The following is a 7,195-nucleotide window of genomic DNA, read 5'->3' on the forward strand; positions in this document are numbered from 1 at the left end:
GCACACTCTCGTTGCCCTAGAATCACTACTGGTAAAATTTGACATAAATCCAATGTATATATCTTTACCACACTCCATGAATAGTGAGTTTGACACTGAACTTGTGTGATGCAGGTCATTGTCTATATAGATGAATTTTCATCTAGACAAGGTAGCCAATCTGGTAGCCAAGGAAGGGTGTTAAACTCAGCATTAAAGGAGTATATTGGCCAGCTTGTGAGTGACATTTTTGTATTCCATAAGACATGCTCTCTGGTTTTTTCTAAGAGCTTCTTGAAGTTGAGGGTACTAACAAAGGCTGGGCCCTTCAAGACCATCCCAACGAACTCTAGCTTGGAGAAAGTAGTGTTGCTTCGACGTTCGAAGCTCCTCTACTTATTCTCTAGTACTAGGTTTGGTCTACTTTTTCCATGGTGGCCCATGGCATGGTTGCTGGTACTGAAGACCCCAATGCCATTAGGCAGGAATTACTAGGGCAAAATGTAATGCTGCCTATGATCAAGAATAGCTTTGACCATGGGGGGTCTAGCTCAAAGAATCCTAGGAGAGAGTAGATGTACTTCGTGCCAAATGATATCTCATCACCAATGTAATGTAACTTGTAATCTTCTCTTGAAGTAATGAAAATTGATATTTGTTGGATTTGCATGCAATGTAGATTGTCATACACATCGTTTATTATTGTTTTTTACTTGAATATTATGTTTATTTATTGGATTTATATGCAACACGATTCATATCCTAAATTGAATCCATAGTGCTTTATTGAGTTCGTATGCAACGTGTATTCATTCGAACGCATGTAACGATAACTTAAATACATAAATAAAACAAATAACAAGAGAATAAACAAAAATAAGACGCACCAAAAAAATTGTATTCATATTCATAACATTTTACATGGGATCCATTACAACTAGGGTTTCACAAAATCTCTTTGGAAGCTACATTCCGTATATGTTTTGGTAATACATCCTTATCATTGTTGATTTTCGCGAGGACTATCCTTCCATCACCCGAAGAACCTCATTATCTGCAAATCCCTATTGGTCATAGTGACTTTCCTTGCATGTATTGCTACATAGACCAAGTCTGCGAATAAGTGAATGACATAATCTTCCTGTAGTGCAAGGAGGGCTTAGGCAGTCCAGTGATTGGGTTGTTGCAAGCACGTTCCATCTGGGAAGTGCCTCCTGCTCTTCTTAATGAGTATGTCATCCATAATCTCATACACTAGCTTTTAGAATGGAGCCTTTAGTATCAGCAGGTGCGTGGTATTCTGGTAATGGCAGATCTCACAAAGAGCTATTATGCCTGGCTTTCATCGACGCTTGCAATGCTGGCGTGGTGGTGGTAGTGGTGGTGGTGGAGCTGGGGGAGGTGGCCTCTGCATAGTATTTCTAGGGGGTGTCTCTGGGCTGCTTGCTTGATGCGTGCCATGTCTTCTAGGAGAGAAAACTCAAAACTCAAAAGTGAAATGTGTAAAATGACATGAAACTTTAAACTTATAGCAAAAATTTAAAAAAACCCTTAAACCTGAATTAATGTATCTAAGATTTGGAAAAATATGACTAGTGATCCGATTGACATGAAATTTTACCTGTGGACTCCTCTAGGGTACATCAACTACCAAAAAAAAAAGCCCCATCAAAAGTCTCTGGGACACCTGTCCGGAGGTTGGCATCTAGGGCCCTAAATCCCCACCTGTCTAGAAGCTAATTCAGGGTCCTAGACGCCAACCTCTAGACATGTATTCTAGAGACTTATGATGGGGCTAATTTTTTAATATCCATGAGTTTTTATGATGCCCCACATGTGGGTGAAGTTTCACCAAATTTAGATTTATAAAATTGACAATTCAATCATTTTTTGAAAATGCATTAACCGGATTATACTTCATTGATGATGATAAAAAACTCACCACCGCATCGAGTGTGCGCAACTGCATATTAAATGTGTTGTCAACCAAACTATGTGAAATATTGAAAACTTAAAAATTCACAAAAAATAAGTCATGGGTCTAATGGAATATCGCATATCCGATATAGTGTTGCCAAATCACTAAATATAGTAAAGATATAGTGCATCGGCCCATGTAAAACTAATCATTGATATGTGGTGATTGCCCATTGAATTTATCCTTAACAAAACTACTTTCAAAATTAGAAACTTGGAAATACGCACAATGCAAATCATGGCAAAATAAAATATCAAATATAAGATTTGGCATTACCAAACCGTGAAATACATGGTAGATAGTGCATTGCATTAAGTACAACTAGAGCTAGACAAAATTTAGCTCCATTTTGTAGACCACTGATATCAAATACTTGAAGGTCTATTGGAAAGATAAACCAAAACTAAGCTCCTTACAATCTACAACCAAAATTGAGCTAAAAACATAGATCCAATTACAAGGTAGCTTCTCAAAGCATCTTGTTGACATTAAGATTAAATGAATCCTTATTGTTGCAGATCCTATGAATAAGAACCCTGTCTATGGGCTTAATAGTGATACGTCGGGCATGAATGGCTAAAACTTGAGAATCACCCATTAGATCAATCAAGTAACTTTCAGCTGCTTCTTAGAGAGCAAGCAAGGCTTGGCTTGACCATCGCCCCACATTCCTTCCCTAGTTTCTTGAAAAGAACTTGTGATGATTCCCTAATTGCATATCTTGCAGTATTTCTCTCACCAACCTAGAGAATGGTGCCTTAGGAATAATCAAGTTGGCACTATTCTTGAATTTCCTTATCTCATGTCGCTTAGCTGTGCCTAGTCTCCATCTTCCCTTCTTATGTGTTGGAGGACGTGTATTACTAGCTAGAGCAGTAGTGGGAGGTGGAGCAACTAGAGCATATGGACCACCATTTATGGACAATGGAAAACCATCATTATTGACCACACTAGGGCCACCATTGTTGGACACAGTAGCACCACCATTATTAGCTGTAGTAGGGCCATCATTGTCAACCAAGGGACATTTGTCACTCATAGTACACTCACTATATTTGAAAGAGTGTTGAGCTCTTGCTCTTGCAGGCACCTTCTTGATAGGAAGCTTGGAACATGCCATGGTTGTGATGATGAAGGATAGAAAGGTGGAGGGTAGAGTGAAGAGTAATGGGAAAAAATGAAAGGAGAGGCTTGACTTAAGTATGAAACTCTTAAACTTACTATGGTGTAAATGAACTTTGAAATTGAAAAACATAGTTTGAAATCAACTTTGAAAAACATAGTGACAAACCTTCAAAATTTTAAACAAAATTTGCAAGACATCTCATGTTAAAGATATGAGATTTGTTCAACAAGAAAACCAGTAGTTTCGTGATTGGGAAGAGTTCAAGATGCATATGATCCAAGTTTTTGTCTCCCCGGTGGAAAAAGAACGCTTGGCTAGGCAATGGTATCAATTTGATCAGTGAAATCTCACCGTGAGGGAGTACACCAACCAGTTTATGAACCTATCCATGCATGTTGAGGCAGTTAGTGATGAGGCCAAATTGCATAAATACATTTATGGGCTGGATGCGCAGCTGATGTAATGGCTCAAAAGCCAGCCACCCTGTTTGCAGCCATAGAATTGGCCGAACGCTATGGTCGAAAGTACCGCCGCAATGAGAGCACGCAGCCCATTGCAGGACAGCAAAGATACTCTATTAGGAAACCCCCATATGCTAATAATTATTGCAAAAATAATGCAGTGAATGGCAGCCCCAAAATTCCTACTTACCCCACTTTTAATACTGAAAGGAAATATGGCAGTTTTGGGACAACACCACCCTCCAAAAGTGACCCAAAGTATGCCAAAAATAAGGCCAGGAATGGCTTCGGTCCCAAAAATTCATTCCTCCTGAAGTTGTCAAGGATAGAAAAGCCAAAGGCTTGTGTTTCAAATGCGGGGATAAGTACACTACTGATCATGCATCCAAATGCCCCTTTAAGAACGCCACTGTCAAGTTTAGTAGCATGTATGTGCTGGAAGATAGTGACAAGCTGGAAGAGGACACGCATGACAGCTCTCAAATAATGACACTTGCTGAAAATGCTGAATATGAGGAGGATATTGATCCCGATCAGTTTTATGACTCACCGAACGGGTTCCCTTTTGACCCCGGTGGCTGCTCCGTTGATGACATGCTTGGAAATGACCCTTGGCACCCCTCATTCGCCGCTATATCAGCCTGCTCAATCTCCATGGATGCATGGACCGGCTCTAGGAGTCCGAACACCTTACGGGTGCATGGTAACATTGATGGCAAGAGTGTATACATCCTCATAGATAGTAGCAGCACACACAGCTTTGTAAATAAATCAACTCTTAGCCGTTTGACATGTGTTCCCACTGAATTACAGCAACCCCTTTGGGTTCAAGTGGCCAATGGAAATGAGGAAGTGAGCTCCCATGTATGCACACAAGTGTCTCTCATGCTGGTTGAAAATTACACAGCAAAGGTGGACTTGATTACCCTTGATATGGGCCCCGTGGATGTTGTATTGGGATGTGATTGGCTTCAGCAGTTGGGAAAAATCTCTATGGACTTCTCTCAACTATATATGGAGTTTGTAATGCATGGGCAGCTTGTACACTTGGAGGGAATCAAAGAAAATGCAGATTTTCAGCTTATAACATCAAGACAACTCAAAAAGGAATTCAAGAAACGCTCCCAAATCTTTGTCTTGCATTTGCATAAGGATAATGATGACCAACACACCTTGGGGAAGCAAAATGCAGTAGTAAAAGCGCTTTTGGCTTAATATGAGGACCTATTTCAACCTCCCACTACCCTTCCCCCTAAAAGATTGGTGGATCACCCGATTGACTTGGAGCCCCATGCCAAGCCCATCAATAAACCCCCATATAGACTCTCTAAATGTGTGAGAGAGGAAGTAGCAAAGCAAGTCAAGGAGCTCACTGAGATGGGATTCATAGAGCCTAACTCTTCCCCTTATGCCTCCCCGGTCCTATTGGTTAAGAAAAAGGACGGATCTTTCCGGTTGTGCATTGACTACCGTGATCTCAATAAGATCACCGTCAAAAATAGATACCCCATTCCTCGAATTGATGACTTGCTTGATGAACTCAAGGGTATATGCTACTTCACTAAGTTTGATTTGCTATCCGGTTACCACCAAATCAGAATGAGGGCGGGTGATGAAGTCAAAACAGCCTTTCGGACTGACCATGGCTTGTACCATTTCCTTGTCATGCCATTTGGGCTCACAAATACACCCGCCACATTTCAGAGCTTAATGAACAATATATTTCAGCCATGGCTTTTCCAGTTTGTGTTGGTATTCTTTGATGATATACTCATTTACAGCAAGTCAATGCATGAGCACTTGAACCATGTCAGGTAGATTTTTGATGTACTAAGAGAGCACCGCCTCTTTGCCAAAGAAAGCAAGTGTGTCTTTATGCAAACGGAGGTTGAGTACTTAGGACACATCGTTAGTGAAAAAGGCATCCAAGCTGATCCTAAAAAAATGCAATGTGTCCGGGAGTGGACCCCCCACTACCACTACCTCCTTGAGTGGTTTTCTTGGTCTCTCCTCATCTTATAGGAGTTTTATTCACCATTATGCCACAATTGCAACCCCGTTAACAGACCAACTGAAAAAAGAGGCTTTCCTATGGGATGAATTGGGTGCCCATAGTTTTCAGCAGCTGAAAGACTTGCTCACTTCAGCCCCCATCCTCGTATGCCCCGATTTTTCAAAGGATTTTACCATCCAGTGTGATGCTAGTGGAGGGGGTATTGGTGCAGTTTTGCTGCAGGAAAACGGGGTAATAGCATTTGAGAGCCGAAAATTGGATGATAAAGAGAGAGAGTTGCATGTCTATGATCAGGAGATGTTGGCAGTCATTCATGCTATCAAAAAGTGGCATCACTACTTGTATGGCAGCAGATTTAAGGTGAAAAGTGACCATTGTGTGCTCAAATATTTCTTGACTCAGCCCAACCTCACTCCCAAACAACGTAGATGGGTGGCGACACTACAAAACTATGACTTTGAGATTACCCACACCCGTGGCAAGGACAATGTAGTGGCCGATGCACTCTCTCGCATGTGGGCATGCAAGGTCTCATCCATCACTGAACTCCACCATGATTGGATTGAAGAGCTCCAAGAGGCATACTTGCTTGATGCTGAATTCAGCCCTCTTTTCCAGAAATTACAGTAAGGTGTCATGGATGACAATTCCCAATATCAGCTCCATAATGGCCTTATTTGGATCCATGGCCGTGTTGTGATTCCCCATACCTCTCCCTTCACCCAAAGGATCCTTGAAGAGATGCATTCTTCACTGATTGCTGGCCACTTAGGGGTCTTCAAAACATATGATCAAGTTTCAAAAAGCTTCCATTGGAAAGGCCCATGGCGGGATGCAAAAGACTTTGTGTCTAGATGTGTGCCTTGCCAACAAAATAAAGATAGCTCTCTTAAACCGGGTGGCTTGTTGCAGCCTTTACCTATTCTCGAAGGAAAATGGATCCACATTATCATGGATTTCATCACTAGTTTACCTACAACCAAGAAGGGTTGGGATAGCATTTACGTGGTAGTTGACCAACTCACTAAAGCAGCCCATTTCATCCCTACAAAATCCCGGTTTACAGCATCTCAAGTTGCCACTCAGTTTATGGAGCATGTTTTTAAGTTGCATGGCTTGCCCCAAGTCATAGTACATGATCGGGACACCAAATTTATGAGTCAGTTTTGGCAGACCATTTTCAGCTCCATGGGGACCAAATTGGCTCTGTCTACAGCCTATCATCCCCAAATGGATGGGCAGACCGAAAGAGTCAATAAGTGTCTTGAAACTTATTTGCGACATTTTTGTCATGATGTGCAGAATTCTTGGGATGTATGGCTGCACTTGGCTGAATTTTCTTACAACAACTCCACTCATTCAAGCATTGGAGTCTCTCCCTTCGAAGCATTGTATGGTTATTGGGTGCCCCTTCCTACCGCGATCTTCAATGAAAAGCTCAACCCCTTGGGAAAAGAAGAGCTGGAATGCATGCAAGCTCTACTTCAACAATGCACGATAAACCTCAAAAGGGCTCAAGAGCACATGAAGCTCCATGCTGATGCAAAAAGAAGACCCCTTGACTTTCAAGAGGGTGAAATGGTACTCCTCAAGGTCCCTAAGTCCCGTTATGCCACGCTAAAGGACGGCTCTTGCAA

This window comes from Lygodium microphyllum, chromosome 9 (assembly GCF_053477565.2).
Source record: "Lygodium microphyllum isolate KBCC chromosome 9, Lygodium_microphyllum_v1.1.10, whole genome shotgun sequence".
In the NCBI taxonomy this organism is placed as follows: domain Eukaryota; kingdom Viridiplantae; phylum Streptophyta; class Polypodiopsida; order Schizaeales; family Lygodiaceae; genus Lygodium; species Lygodium microphyllum.